The sequence below is a fragment of the Pseudopodoces humilis genome, chromosome 7, assembly GCF_049639895.1.
Source record: "Pseudopodoces humilis isolate 2021_Gansu_Grassland_sample_001 chromosome 7, ASM4963989v1, whole genome shotgun sequence".
Taxonomy (NCBI): domain Eukaryota; kingdom Metazoa; phylum Chordata; class Aves; order Passeriformes; family Paridae; genus Pseudopodoces; species Pseudopodoces humilis.
This window is the reverse complement of record NC_142206.1, coordinates 4,314,536-4,331,510: the sequence shown is the minus strand read 5'-3', so window position 1 is coordinate 4,331,510 and position 16,975 is coordinate 4,314,536.

The window sequence follows — 16,975 nt, the reverse complement described above, 5'->3', positions numbered from 1 at the left end:
ACAGGATACCATTATATATTAATAATATGAATATATTATTATACATAAATAGTATTATCAAATAGTATAGTATTCCATAAAGAACCAAAATCTACTTTCCACAATTAATTTTACAAAATTTACCATTTTCCATATGTAAGTGGTCATAATACAATAATTAAGCTGGCACAGTTCTTACCCATAAGCACATTTTCCTTGGTACAAAATTCAAATTATTTAGGGAATGACATTATATTAACTGGTGAATTTCAGAAGAAACAGAGAATGTTTCATTTCACCTTGAATAGGATAGGAATATTTTCAAGTTGTGTCTTTCTGTAGAGTCACAGAGATAAGTTAATATTGTATTAGCAACATTTGCCTGCCTTTCAAGTTTAGCTTAATGTCCCATTAAAGTAGACTATGTGACAAAGCAGTGTGGAAATGTGGCAACTTAAAAAAATACTGTATTTTACTTTATGAAAAGTTATTTGAACCCTTAAAATTTTGAGTTTACTTTAAAAAAGAACTAAGTGTTGAACTGAAGCTACCCAAAATAGATTTGGCAGAATAGCCTTTTGTTAGGAGTCTATAAACATGCTGAATCTCTTTCTGCTTTCACCACTGTAGCAATGTGAAAACTGAAGCAATGTGTGGCCTCAGCCTCTGGGAAGGCTGATCAAAAGAAGAAACTGCCTCTGCATTATGCTCTACCTCCTACTTGAACTTGGCAGAGCTTTTTGAGTGGGAAAGGGGTGGAAGCTGCAAATTCAGTGTGTGTCCTGCACAAATACAGGCATGAGTTAGCAGTGGGTTCCAAAGTTTAGTTTTTATTGAACTATACCTTGCAAGGAAGTAGTTCATAAAGGGAGGATATTTCCTGCTAAAATGTAATTTAAATATCCATAAAGCTTTTCATAAAGAGACATAAGGAAAACTTTCCAGATCTTGATCATCACACTCACAAAATAAATCACAGAAAAAATAATTGTAGGAAAATAATTTCACTACATATTAGACAACCATTGGCTGTATGTAATAATTACAGTGCTTTATAACACATAGTAGTCTTTATGTTGCCAGAACTAATATATTCTTTTTCTGGTACTGTCCTGGTTTTGGCCCAGATCAGCAGGAGCAGATGTGGCCAAAGCCCAGATGTTACTCAATAGCCATCCTGTCATTACTGGAGCAAGAAAAAGGGATTCCCTTTCTCTTACTTCTGAAAGGAAAGACTTTCTGAAAAGAAGATACTGGTCCTGACCAGAGGGAGTATTTTGGGTGATGTAGCTTTGGTCAGGTTGAGCTCTGGACTCTGTTTTTTATATACTTTTATTATTAATATTTTGCTGTTACTGTTCATTTTCTTATCTCATTGCTGTTTCCAGTAAATTGTTCTTAACTCAACCTGTCACCTTTGTCATTTGTTCCTCCAATTCTCCAATCTGCTGCAGCGGAGAGGGGCAGGGAAAGAGGGTGGAGGGAAAGAAGTGAGTAAGTGATGGGTGGTTTTGGAGAGTCTCAGTGGAGGCACTAAATTGGGGAGTACTGTTTGTAAACCATGCTAACATTGATTGGCGCCCAACTTGAGTCACAAAGGGTTGAGGTAACAACAGATCTGCCCAGAGCAGGTTGGAAACAAGTTTGATCAAAGCATTTGCTGTATTAAGTCTGGAGCCACTGGTTGCAATGTTGCTTGGTCTGTCCTTGTGGGTGTGGCACTTAACCCTGTATATCTTTCCATATATGCACTATGTTCCCATCATGGTGCTCTTTTTACAAGCAGTGGGAGGGATCAGGATTGCTTTGTTGCAGTACTGTGGAATATCAGGTAATGACTTGATGACATCGAGGAAAATGGTAAGTTGAGAATTGGGAAAAGTTAGGTAAGACTCCATTGTAACTACTGGGATCAGTCGATGAGCTGAACCTGTCTTGTCCCCTGTAGGAATGCCTCTTGGGTAAGGACTGTATGCATGCTGAGTACTTTTACTGGGGATTAGAGCTTGTCTGTGTATAGTTTTGAATACATTTTTGCAGTCAGATACTATCACTGGCAATTCTTAAACCTTAACCTGTCACAGTTTTCTATTAATAAAGAATGTTATTCCATAAACTGTTAGTGCCAGTCCTCCATGGGTGCTGGCAGTTGCTGGCTCATATTTACATACTTGAATAAAGTAGAAGACCCATTGAGGGGTCATAAAGTGGGAAGACCTGCTGAAGAGTCTCCCTTATGCTGTTGACATGTGTTCCTAAATAAGTCAGTCAAACCACCCTCCAGCCCAGTAGGACTGTTCAGTGAAGGGGGGTGTGACAGACTGGTTGGGCACAAGGGTCTTGGCTTTCCTCAGGCTCCGACAGACACCGAGTGCTGCTGTGCTGGACGTGCTGGAACTTCAGTACAAACTGGGGCTCAGAGAAGAAAAGTGGTCCCACCATTGACACTGCTGATGTGTTTTTCTCCATTCCTCTGGCAGCAGAGTACAGGGCACAGTTTGTTTTCACCTGGGTGGGGTCCAGTACACCTGGAACTGACTGCCCCAGGGGTGGAAACACGGTCCCACTGTTTGCCATGGACTGATCTGGTCTGCACAGGAAAAGGGTGAGGCTGCAGAACACTTGCAATAACATTGATGACATCATTGATGCCTTAAAGACCTAGAAATAAAATTATACACTTTCAAGATAATATTTGTATAGGAGGGAATATAAAGACTGGTGTTTATTGGAGGCCTCCATGGGGCACATTTGGAAAATGCCCATGCCTGTGTGGGGTGAATACAGTTTTATAAGTTTAGCAAATTAGCATAATTGACAAAATCCCCAGTTAGAGATATAAGTGCTGAGGTAATTCCCCCTTTTGGTTCCACCTCTTACTGTAGGCCCCCTTTAGATAAGGGGCCCCCTTTAGATATTCATATTTATGAATATGTGTCTTGAAAAGCTGGTTTCAACCCTGGATCCCAGGAAGAACCTTGAACACCCAGTTTAGAGCCTCTGAAATGTGTTTTGTCTTTCTGCCTGTCAGGGTAGGGAAAAGTTCTGGGCTAGCTAGGAACTATAATAGCCATAGAACAATAATCCACAGAGCTATGAATATATATGAAGGAAATATAAAAGCAAAAACCATTCTGGCATCATCATTATGTGAGGCAACACAGCAGAGGAAGTTTCTGAGAAAGGGGAGAAGATAATTCAGATCCCCCTGAAGGTTGGTTTTGCCGTGAAACAAAGCAAGGTCAAGGGACCTGCCCAGGAAATCCAGTCCGTAGGAATAAAATGGCAAGATGGATATCATCAGATTCCAATGGCTTTGGGTAACAAAATAGCAGCTATGTCCCCACCAACCAGCAAAAAGGAAACAGGCTTTCCTAGGTACTGTGGGTATTTGGAGAATACATATTCCAGAGTACAGTAAATTGTAAATCCTCTCTATCTCACGTGTTGTTGAGGGTTAGTTTTTTTCTTTTGTTTGTTTTTTTACTCTGGAAATTTTTTCTCCCTTCTGCTACCCAAAGAAAGATGATGTGGGTCAAGGGGGTTGCCCAGGAGACAAATAGTGGCAATTAGGAAACAAAATAAATAGCCAGCACTCTCACATACCATGGTAATAGCTCAGCCAGAGAAACAAGAGTTTGGAAGTCTTGGCTGGGGAGGGAGCTCTCTGGCTGTGTTTTTTTTCTTCTCAGGAATTGCAGAAATACCAGGAGAAGTATTGGGGTGAACTCCAAGACTCTCGCCTGGGGGGCAGAGAGCTGATTTTTGGGGCTGATGGTATGTCTGGGGGTCTGCGAGGGAGAGGGTGGTCCTGTGTGGTACAGAGAGTGGGTGTGTGTTTCTGAGACAGGGCTATGTTATAAATACATACTGTAATATTGGCTTTTCACAAAATGTTGAAATGGATATTATATATAATGCTTAAGTAACTTTGTTATAGTTTTTGTTTCTATTAACTAGACTTAGGTAGTAGGGCAATAGCTGATATAGTCATGCTTCTGAACTGCCTGCTTGGTTGGGATAACATCCAATGGACATATGATGAAGACCCCTGCTACTGATATGCCAACTATCAGCACCTACTGTCTGAAGAAAGTATGGACTAAAATTCAAGCTGCACACAGTTCAAACATACTACATCAGCTATTGCGACTTATACCTACATTTCTGCTAATAGCAGGAGAGATAAAACTACATTCACACAGCAAAGCCATTCTATCATTGTACATGACATTCATCTTAATACTTGCGAAGAGCCAATATTATAATATGTATTGATGACACAGTGTTGGTGCTGAGGCAGTTTAACCTGAGGGTTTATACAAGGAGCAGTCTGCCCTCTCCCCTCCACCATGCCTGAGACTCCACCACCACCTGGAGGAGTCGCTGAGCTCGCACCACAGCGCCCCTGCAGCCATGGAGGAGTCATTGCACCCGCCCTGCCTGGCTGGGAGCCACCAGCGCCCCTGCTGGCTGCGGTCGTAACTACAACTACGGGAAAACTGCTGGACTGTTACTGGGTTGTTTTGTTTTTGATGTTGCTGTTGTTGTTTGTCTCATTTATATATATATATATATATATATATATACACCACACAAATATAATCTAGTAGAGAAAGATTTTTCCTTTACCCATATTGCTGCCTGAAAGCCCAGTAATTTCAAAGTGATGACAATTTGAATTTGGAAGGAGGGAGTAATCTTTTCCATTCCAGGAAGGTTCCTGTCTTTCTTGGTAGACATCATACCAGGACATGTGTCATGGAAGAAAAATGATTTTATGTGAGGTCCTGAACAACAACAAGCTTTATAACAAATTAAACAGGAGATTGCTCATACAGTAGTCCCAGTCAGGACCAGACAAGATGTAAAAAATGTGCTCTTCACTGCAGCTGAGCAGAATGGGTCTTCGTGGAGCATCTGGGGAAAAGTGCCCAGGGAGATTCCAGGATGACCCCTGAGGTTCTGGAATTGGGGATACAAAGGATCCACGGCCTGTTACAACCCAGCTGAAAAAGATACTGGCAGCTTACCATTCCTAAACCATGTCAGATACGTATGAGAGATTTTACTCTATGAGAGATTTTACTCTTTACATAAGAAAAGATCAGCGCAAGAACCAAAACTCGTCAGAATTAGATGAAATCTTACATTGTATATCTTTATCAGACAATGCAGAATTTCCTATTTCACAGATTTTGAGAACAGCAGATGAGCATCCTGAGTAGATGAACTGTTAGGATCAGCAAGGGTCATAGAATAAGCATCTGTGTTTTTCAGGACCTTGTGAGTATTTGGACAAGAATTTAATTTCACCTTTTGGCTTTTTTCTCTGCTTTGTGGCAATTTCTCTCCTGTGTCAGGCTGTATTGAGGCTTGCACTGACTCCAGTGTTCCTAGTCATCCTGCAATGAACCTTTTCTCTAGGTATCTTTGGATTAGCTATCTCAGAAAAAATGCTCTTTGGGATCTGAAAATTTTGCAGAAAACACTGGTTTGACTCCTAAGATCTGAAGTTGTTTTGTTTAAGTTATGCTTAAGTCATTAAATGAGTACCTGACAGACCTGAGAGAAGTTGACTAAACCCCAGAAAACCATCCAAGTTCACTGAAGTGGTTCTTTCTGCTGGTGTAAGTGGGGAAGTTGGAATACAGTTAAGTTATATATTTAGGATTTAGGACTGTAGAGCAGGTGGATGTGGCTGTATGATAGGCTACACATTTCTGGCTTTGTTCAGAGACTCTTTCTCCAGTACTTTTGGACAAAATTATTTATATTTGTTGTATCTCAAAGGTCTGGTTGTAACGAAATTGTTATAACCTGCTGACATAACATTAAAGTGAAATTATTATCAAACTGTTTATGCTTTCAAAATCACATCCACTATTTAGGATCCCTAACAGGTTCTTCATCTCCACATAATGAGATCCTCTGATACAGAAAGGAAGAACATAAAGATTTCAAAGGCATTGACTGTGTTTTTAGTAGTATCACAGAAGTTTAGTGAGCAGTGGAAGTATTCTGTTGCTCATTTAAAACTCAGGCAAAACATTTCAAGTCTATATGTAAAATTTCCTTTAAAATATATGAATAATAAAAAAAGTGAACGTTATCTTTCTCTAGACTTACGTAGTGCCAGGTCACTTGCTGATGCAGTGCATGCCCTTTGGTCTCTTGCTGGTGTCTTATTGCAGTGACAATTTATGCAAGGTTTGTTTCCTACAGTCCCAGGAGTTTTGCTGTTATTTGCAATAGCAGTAGGGCTGGACCACTCTCTACAGGTAATAAGGAAGTACGTGACTTGTTTTTGTGCATGGTGTATTTTTTCCACATCAACAAGGATGTTCAGAACTGACTTTCTATATATTGTTGAATATATAGTAGTTGTTTTCCAAAATGGATTCTTTAGCTAGACTTCCCCTGACAAAGCTGCCAGCTGATAATGCTAGGGATAGATTAATTTTGTTTTGTTAAAATAGCTGATCCTGTCATCCTCATGAAGGCAGTGATTTTGACTGATATTAAACTGACTAAACTAATGATATCTAACTAGTATCTATCTCTTTCCATACCACTTTATCACATGACTCTAATTTTGTAAATACTCTTAAGTACATGGATAAAATGACCTCGTATTTAATGGCTGCAGGCTTGGGCCCCAGGTGACAATCTCATTTACATTAAAGTTGTTTCTGAGTGTAAAAGGCTGCTAATTATTCCAGATGCTGCATTTAGGCTCTATTTTGAAGGGAGAAATACATTTTTGTTGTCTGATTTTTTTTCTTCTTTTCCTGTTTCCTTACAATCTGTTTTGCAGTTTCACATATAGGCAGCATGGTGTAAATGGGAAAATATTTGGTATTTTGGTGAATGAAGTGTTATCTGTGCTCAAAGAATGAGTGATTGCATCTGATCTGACTTTTTTGGTTTTGCTAAAAATGGAGGAAGCAATTCAATTAGTAATATGATTTGTCAGTTTATACTTTGATGATCAGTACAAAATGACATTTGAAACACATTAATTTGTTTGCATTTGCAAATTTGAGAAACATGGGGGTTTAGTTTTCTCGAGTGTTCATCCTTGTCTTTTATATTTTAGTCAAAGGAAGGAAATAAAGTTTGTTAAGAAATTAAGTTAGAAAGGGACAAAAGTACATACAGCTGCTACTTATTTTCAATCTATGACAAATCATGGCAGCTTGTAAATTCACTAAATTTAAAATTTCAGGTGGTACTAAAAGCAAAGCAAGTAAATATTGAAGAATGTAAATCTACCTGCAACTTAGACACTTCTAAAACATTTTAATATGCATCTCTGAAAAAAAAAAAAAAAGCCTCTGATATCTCTTGCTCCTGCCAAAGATAGGAAAGCCATTGATTTGTAACAGATAGAAAGAAAGGCTTCTTAGATGATTTTGTGAAGGGAAAGATTAATGCACAAGAAAGGGGGGAAGAGGAGAGGATTACCTTCTTTGAGTATATGGGGGGAATATATGTTGGGGACTGGGGAGAGGCAACAGTGATGGATGATTACAAATAGATACAGATCAGACAATAGTAAAGTTAGGAATTATCAACAAACTGTCTGCCATTAATGAGATTTGATTTGAAGCTGAAGAAGCTGTGCAGCCAAAACAGGCAAAACCCCCCTAACACATCTTTAGAAGGGAAGATCATTGTGTTTATAGAAGGGGTGATGACATGGATCTGAAATATTTTATCTGCAAGTAGTTTGGCTTTTGCCAAAAAGTATGGCAGAACAAGAATGGAAGCACCCATTGGGACAGGGACATCTGCAAAGAATGGACACAAAGTCATTCAGTCTCACCCTTTTCATCAAATAGTAAAGAATTTCCATGTGCTTGTTGTACATTTACATTACAATGTAACCATCTATGCCAAATTGTATTTGCCATATTAAATCGTTTGAATTTCTATTTCTCCATGTGGTGTCATCAGTATAAGCCAATATGTGATAAATACCCTATTTTTTTGAAGTAGTCTTTCACCTCTCTTTAAGGTGATCCTGAAATGTAAGAGTGCATTGATTTTAATATCTTTTTTTACTCTTCAGAAAGGTTTATGTAGATTTATCTTTCCAACTTGCCATGTTGTCTGCTTTTGCCTTACATGTGTACCTCAGAAAGACAAAAGCTTGTTTCCTATTTATGTAAAAGTTGTCAGAAAGTGCCTAGGAGCTTCACAGGGGCTGCAGTGAGAAGTCCTGCTTTTCTGCAAGCTGCCTGCAATGCCCAGAGACATCTCTGGGAAGCATTTATCCTCCTGAGGAAAAATCCCTAGAAAGAGAATCTTAATTAAAAAGATTTCGTTGATGTTCAGCAGCAATGTGCTTTGGATTATGGTTTAAATATCTTAATGTTACAAAGAGTCTAGATAATAAAAAAAAAAAAAAAAGAGAAAAAGAAAAAGGTGAGTGTTGTGGGTAACCCCAAAATGTTATTGTATTCTGTGTCTATCTGTGCCCAAAACTTTTCCTGTCTCTGTAAGACCCAGTGCTGTGGCCAGGCAGGGGGTAGCAGTCCCTTTACAGTCTGAGCTCTCTTTTGCCTGGTGGCTTTAGCTTGAGGCAGAGGTTTTGTCTCACTGGAGGATGTGTGGGTTGGGTTTCTCTGGGCTCACAACTGGCAGCAACTTGGAAAAGCTGTGTGTTGTAATCAGAAACTGCTTTGGAGTCGGTCCTCCCCAAATGCCCCAACCACTGGCAGCAATACAAGGGGGAAAAGAAAGAGAACTATGGGGAGAACATAATAACATAACTATACATCTATAAAACTTTTCTTAACATACAAATAACATTCATCCCTTAACTGTGAGAGCCAACCATCACATTACCATCTATAACATATTCCTTTTCTCCTTATTGGTGGAAAGGGATTGGTTAAAACAAAGGGAGACAGCTCATTTTAGAGCATTCCCCTTAGATTGTCTTAAATTGAAACAATGAATTAGCTGGAAGGGCAGAGAAATTTCAGTATTAAGCACGACTACAATGGTGAGATTTATTGTTCTTACAGTGAAAATCCACACCTTTTTAAGTGAGCACATGCATTTATCATTAAAACTCACATTATAACTGTCACAAAAGTCTAACACAAGTGAAATATCCTGTCTCTGCAGGCGTAAATGATCCTCAAAATCATTATCCTGAATAGGTGACCATGTGTTATTCTGTGATGTCCTTGAGGTGGAAGAGCATTCATACGTGTTAACAGCACAGGTTTCTTTCAGGGTGGATGATTAATAAATCTGAGAGGAATGTGTCCATCAGTGGCTAGATTTTCAATCCCTTGGGATGTGGTAAGGCAGTGTGGACCCTTACACAGCTCTAAAATATTCAGTGACAGACTTTTTCTTGGTTTGTGTCCTCTTGTTGACAAAACAACTGGGGCAAATCCCTTCTGTTTAGAGAGCTAGTGAAGAACATCCTACCAGGTCCCAAAGTCTGAGACAGTACTCCTCATTTATCAAATGTGCTGGTAGGTGAGCACCACAAGAAGTCCTACTCCAGGCTACCACCCACAAGTCTGGGCAGTATTATGCAGATTTCTTTAGACATGCTTTTATTAAAGGTTGCATAAGAAATTTCAAACATCAATAGAAGGATTAAGGGGTTTGTTTGTTGCTTCAGGTGTAAAAGATTTTCTAGAAGAGGAAAAACTGGAAAAGCCAGATCCCAAACCTGGCACTCCAGCCAGAGTCTGATGTGTTTAGGAGTGAATGCAAAGGAGCAGATGTGGTTGGAAAAATTGGCATTTATTTTAAATAAAAAAAAGAGGTTCAGTACTTATTTTCACTTGCATCAAGATGAAACCAGGATTGAAATTTTTAATGATGAACTCGAATGAGAGAAAGACTGCAGAATATCTAGGAGTTTTGTGGCTAGGAAGCTCTTTCAGAGATGTAATACAAAGCAGGGAGTCAAACCCAGAGATGTCATGTCTGAGGTCAGCTCACTAGTCACAGGGCTAGTGTATTTTCTAACATTTTTCTATCATCCATTGGCTTTTTGCATTTTTCCCCTACCCCTTTAAATGCCTGCTTTTCTTTCAGTCCAGATCAAGACCAACCAGAAGAATCACAGGTTTATTTCTTCACTGTTATGGTAAAAAACAGTGATTTGCAGCCTTTGCATGAATGTATATTGACATGTGAATGCAAAATCGAGTAGTTCCATTCAAAGAAAGAGGCAAGTATATAATCAGCCACAGAAATCATAAAACTACCTTACTTCTAGTTCCAAATGAATATCCTAAGCTACTTCTTTTGAGGTGAATAAAGTAATCATGAGGATATGCCTATTCTAGAACTGCTCCATCATTTCCCATCGCTTTTGTACCTCTTGTTTTAACTAGATATTCTCGCTTGAGCCCAGCAACTTAATGGTAAACATATTTCTAAGAAGCCTACTCAAAATTTGGTCAACAGCACACTTAATCTTTTCATTCATTTATTCTCATCCTTTCTTCAATGGATTTGTTTAACAGCTTCACAGGAAGTTCCCTTAGCACAAATTAATTACTGCATACCTTTAGCCTTTAATGTTTTCTGATGGGTATATCTCAGGCCACACTCTGTTCATGCTGGAATATGTTAGCATTTCTGGAAATGAATATAACAAAAGTAAAATACATAGCTGAAGAGGTACTAAAAATTTTGTTTAAATACTTGAGCTGAAATACAGCAATTAAGTATCCATTAACAGGTTTAGAACATACAAATAAAAATTTCCACCTTGGTGGACACCAGACTATATTAATTTTACTAAATGAAAGACACATATCTTTATTTTAAAAAATATTTTTTTTAATAAAAAAATATTAATTTTTAAAAAAAAAAGAAAAAATAAAATAGCTAAAATAAAAATTAAAAATAATCAGGATTTGTTGTAATAAGCAGCTTCTCTTCTAGCTCTGCTTTAAGATAAAGTTTTCTAGTCTTTTCATGTTATCTTCTCCAGATGAGGGACCCTGATGAGATCATTTAGCCACATTGGCTCCAAGGTTCTTACCTCCCTGCCTTGGGCCAGAGCATGACTGTGGTGACAGATTCCTGTGCCTGCCTGTGTCAGGTAAGGGCTACTACTTGCTCCCAAATACTTGATGTGGCATCTTCGAGGAGTCTGTAATCCTTGTTTGCTTTGTTCTGCATTGCTTAATATCCAGTGACTCAGCAGCATTCCCTGCCACCCACTGGCATATTTTCCCTGTTATTTTATACATTGTGAAACAGCCATTAATTTAATTTCATGGGTGAGGAACGAGCCTGCCACACATAATTCCCCAGCATGTTATGTGGGATCTTATCAGGGAACTCTCACAGCCCCGGGAAAAGTTTAGTAGGCATCTCAGTAAAGGCTCAGTTTTGTGGAAAGACAGTTTCAAAGTGTTTATCCTAGTGACCATACAGGGTCCAGGAACCCCAAAAAATTGCAGGGAAAGCACCAAGGAATAGCTACTGCACGAGTGATGAGCAGATGCTCCAGAAGAGACACTAAACAAGCTATGGAGCAGCGTTGCCACAGCCTCGAAGCTTCTCCAGGAACAGGTAGTCAAGGCAGCTGCTGGTACATCCCTGCTCCACGGGATAAAGTCCCAGCTGATCTACCTTCAGCACTGCACCCTGCTAGCCCTGCATTTCCATGCTGCTTTTTGGAGCCTGAGCACGGTTTGAATAGTCCTTAAAATGAAGCAGGCATGCATCTTATGCAGGCAAAGGGACAGCTGCTCTGATTTATGGTCCTACAGGACCCATCTGTACCAAGCCTGGGCTTAAAATAAGCTGATTGAATTGCTTCAGAGGAATGAACATAAACTTACTGGGTTTTTCTGAGGTGGTTAAGGGTTTTAGTTTGGAAGTCATCTCTGTTTATTTTTCCCTGTATGTTCCAAGCTGAGGGCTTCGCATGTATTTCATGCAAGGCGCAGCTGTGGAACGTGCACCTCAGATGTTGTTCATGGAGAGCCTCCACACAGGATAATAAAAGCAGTCTAATCAAGCAGACACCAGCAGCAACAAACTTCTCTCAGCAGTGAACAGGTTGTGCCAGTGTCCAGAAAAGGGAGGCTCATCTGTGGCACTGGGTCCCTACTCAGAGCGACGCAGCTCCTACACGGCCACGGGTGACAGCGTGCCTGCGTCAGCCCCAGCAGCTCCCACCTCTGGCCAGATGTGTGGGCACTCTTGTACCTGAGCATGAAGTGCCAGTAAAAACTAAAACCCTAAAACCCACAGGAAGCCAACTGGCCTGGAGGAAGCAGTGAGCCAGCAGAGCAGGTGGTGGTGGCGAAGGGCCCACCCGTGGGACAAGAACACAGCACAAACCTTTCTTGCTATGGTAAACGTGGACACTAGGGAAACAATGGCTATTTCTCATGTGATGCAAACCTTAAAAAAAGTGTTTTTCCCCCCTGTTAAATCAGCTGAGCAGCCCTGCTCCTGGCACCCTCTGACCATCTCTCATCTGATGTAGTTTCAGTAGATTCTGAACTGTAGATTCAGTTTCCTCATGGACAGGTTCAAGAGGAATACTGGAGGAACAGCAGCAGCACTAAACCACAGGAAAGCAGATTTTGGGAACTAAAAATACTAAAAGTGAGTCTGTTCAGAGGAGGCAGCTTTGGATTTTGCTCATGGGTGTAAAAAGTTTAATATCACTTTTTGAGAGTTTAATATCACCATAGCCATAATGTTACTGCCATTGGAAAAATAGTGCTTTTTATGTCTACAAGATCTTCAGAAACAAAAATATACACATATGCAAATTGTACCCATATTATAAGCACTTTCATGACTCCAGACACAGTTTCAAAGGATTTGGCCAGCTAGCAGAACAAAATCTAGTGCTGTGTTTAATATACCAGCCTGACTAAAACCAGAAGATTAAGATTTGGCACTGTAAGAGACATTACTGAGACATTAGGTATGGGGTTATGATAATTAACAAGTCAAACCCATATCTAAAGGTGGAAAAAAATTAGGAATGTGTTCCTTCTCAATGGATTTTTCCAAGATACATCCTAAGCCCCCTAAAATAACCTCACCAGAGGATATAGTAGATAAAAAGAGATTGTGTCTATCACAGATATTGTGGATGTCATCTAATAATTTAAAGGTTGAATACTTGATGTTAATACTGAGTGATGAAAAGGAGGGTAAACTTGTTAAAAGTTAAAAGGAGGGTAAACTGTTGCTTGAGCTAAAGGCATAATGATTAGTGGGGGACCCATAATTTCAGTGAAACTGTCCCAGAAGGATTTGCTTATCCTAAGCAGCAATTAAAAGAGCCTGTTTCACTTGCCTTTGCCAAACTTTAGCTGAGGGGAACATGAAAAATATCCATAAGACAAAGAAAAACCCATAACCACAAGAATAGGAGATACAATTTGAGTATGAAAGAGGTTAGAGCAAAAAAAGAAGGGGAGAAAAAATGTCTCCAGCACTACTGGCCCAAGAATGCAATGACTGAGGGGCCAACAGGAGGATGAAGAAGTTGCTTCATCTGCAAGAAGTCATTTTCAGGGACATCACTAGGGGAAGGATGTTATTTATTTGTTTGGTTCTTATTTCTCCATAGCCTGCTCATGCCATTACTGGAGAAGGGCTGCTGGACTGCAGGGACCTTCATCCTGGCTGTTTTTATATTGCCTCCCATCTTTGTTAATAAGACTGTGGATGAATCAAAAGCAGCTTCTGGAATGAGGTAAGATGGATGGATAAAGCATGGAAAGATTTATTTTCCTTGGAGAGTAGCCATATGTAAATAGTGTAATTAGTTCTGGAAATAAGGAGTGTGACTTAGCTGAACTCCCAAAGACTGTCTCTTAGCTTCAGTCTTTGACACCTTTCCAGGGAAACAGCATGAAGTCATGGGAAATTTTCTGATTCTTCACCTTCTTCAGAGAATTGCTGATAGCAGTCTGCGAAGTATACTTCAGATTCTCTTGAAATAATTTATTTGTAATTTAACTTTTTTTTTTCTTTCTTTTTTTTTTTTCTGGGCAGAGAATGAGAACAGCTCTCTTGATGGTCACAAGTGTTTGTAAGGGTTTTTTTATTTTCAGGCTGGATTGGAGCACCTCAGAGAAATATTGGATGAAATTTGAACTCCTTGCATGCTCTGGAGAAGATGTTGGCCACTTGCAGTAAATGTGATAGTAGAAAGCACAAGAATGAGAAGAAAGGAAGAGGATCCTTTTTCCTCCTCATACATTCCTATGAATTCACTATTAAAAGCAACTGCATCACTCTGCAAATAAAATATTTTGTATCACCTGCCTTATTTCTTTACACCAAAGTTATTAAATCTGGTGCAAAGAACATATTTCCAGTTTGATCATTTCTCACCCTACCTATAGGGTATGCTGTTACATCAGAATGATAAAATTTTAATTCCTTTCCAGTAGTTTTAGGTTACACTTCACCCTGCACTGTATCTAGGCTCTACAGATGTTTAATCCTAGAGCTGTCTTCCAGCAGCAGTTTGGCAGCATTTGTGAAAGAGTGTTCAAACTCCAAACATGTTCCTAAGAGCCTGGTGCTAGTACTAGAGGGATATGTCATTTTCCATATATGATGGCAATTGCAGTGTATTTTCCATAAAATTTATAAGGATCAAAACCTTCCCCTGTCACTTATTCTCATGCTAGGTCTGCTACTATGTGAAAATCAATATGTTTATAGGTTTTAGATTTTATTTATACTCACTACAAGCAACATCAGGTTTTATTAGTTGAGGGGAGGGAAAGCAATGGGTCTACTCTTCTTCCTTCAGTCCTTCTCAAGCAGATCTACAAAGTTTGGTGGCCATAACCAAGCAGGGATTTGACTGGAAGGTTAATGCTCTGTTTGCTTTGCTCCATGTGATTTTGAAGGCCTTGTTGGTATATTCAGCTGTGTAACTCTCTGCTGTTGTTTTGAAACAAATTAAAACGTTTGAAGAATTATCTTTCTGACCAACACTTCTGTATTGACGTAGCTCTCTGCTCCAGCCATTAAGACTTTCCCCTGGGAGGAGCTAGCTTGATAGCTTGCTAGTTTGAGTTAAATGACTTAAATGATAAGTGGCATTTTGTTCTCATTACTCTAAGAAAAGTCAATCAATATAAAGCACATCAATGCATTAATATAAAAGCAGAAACCAAAGAAAACTGATATTAAATGGAAATTTAGGATCCATTATATTGAACACTACAACTCAGTTTCCTGAACTAGAGTTGACAAACCACCAGTAAATGTCCAGCAGGGAGTAGTTCTGCTGTGATTATACTGACTAGATGATTTAATAGGTCTTTTTCCTCTCTAATACCTATGAACATATGAAAATCAATGGCAGCCCACTTAGTGGAAGTACCTTCTGTCTTTTGCTCCAGATGCATGGTTTGAGCTACCTTTGCAAAGCAATGCTAACAGAGGTGCCAGCTGTGTGTCACCTCCAGGGGGAAAGCCTCGTAAAGAAATTCCAGGCCAAAACCCAAAGGATTTCTTTGGAGCTCTGAAAAACACCACCTCCTTTCCTTTTGTAGGAACTTCAGGCAAAACCTTGCCTCAGGAGAGGAGAGAATTCCAGCTGTCAGCTGTAGAACAAGGTGGAGACCAGCTGGCAGGAGTGGGAGATCTCTGCCCAGCCTGTTTCCCTCCCAGAGACTCTTTTGGGACACAGGTCCCTGCCAGTCTGTGAGAGAGGGTGGGATAGGTGTGCAGCTGGGACCAGACACTGATGTGCCCCCCCTGAAGGCTTCTCCTCCATTTGAGAGCCTTGGGAGCACCTACAGGAGTATGCCAAGCAGCCCAGCTGTGTGGATTTATTCAGACTGGTCTTCACCTTGTCCCACAGGCTGTGGAAATGTTGTGTCTGAGGAGTGGCAGCAGCTCCCCTCTCTGTATTGCCAGGGTTTTATTGTACTTTTTATTTCTGAGCTGTCGTTTCATTTAATTTCCAGTAGGTGTTTGTAGCACACCAGGCCCAGATGGTCTGGCCAGGTGCTACCTCGGGATCCTCAAAGTCCCCAAGAGGGTGACAAACAAAAGAGGGACAGGCACAGTCCAGTGACCCAAAAAGTAAAAACCTTTCATACCAAAACAACAAACACACAAGCTGAACAACAGTGCCCCAAAAAGGCCGGGCCCCAGGGTTGAAAATAACTTATACAAGGTGGGTTGAGGGTGGAGTTTGAGGGGAAGGAACCAATAAGAACTGGGGGTTAGGAATATGTAAAATAATGTGAAATAATGCACCAAATTCTAACCAATAATAGCATAGAAACCATAGAACTTTCTAGAAATATTTACATCCAACTGTTCAGGGGGCAGCATGGGTAATATTTTGCTCTCCATGACTAAGGGGATTATTCCCACAGCCTTAAATCAGAGTTTTCACCAATCCCAGCAGATGCTACTCTGTTTGCTAATCAGGAATTGCTCCTTACCCAAATGCCAGACCTTGACAGAAACATTTCTCTGTGTATTTTCAGAATACAGGGAAACAGTCTCAATCCATCAAAAGTTGATATCAATGATATGACATGTTTAATTAACATGCAAAAGGAAGGAACAGGGCCATGCTTACCCAGTGAAGCCCACGGTGATAAGCCAGTGCAGAAGTGAGCTCAGTAATTTAAAAACATTTTAGTAAAGAGTGGCAGAAATATGGGAGCTTGCATTATACATCAGCAGTGCTGGTAAAATCATGGTGGAAGGAAAAGTAGTAAAATCTAGGGTTTTGGTAGCGAAATAAGGGAAAAAGGAATAAAAAATCCTTTCTGAAACAATCTTTATGAATTAAAACAACAAATTTCACCACAAACCTTTTTGTGTTCCCATTTATACTATTGAATATTATTTGCACATCTTATCCTTGACCAATTTTTACATATTTCTCTGTTGTTCTCAAAAAAGAACAATGTGTGTGGTAGAATCCTTTTCACAAAAGGAGTTGCAGGACTTCTTGAAAACCTTTTAGGACAAAGGACATAGTTTA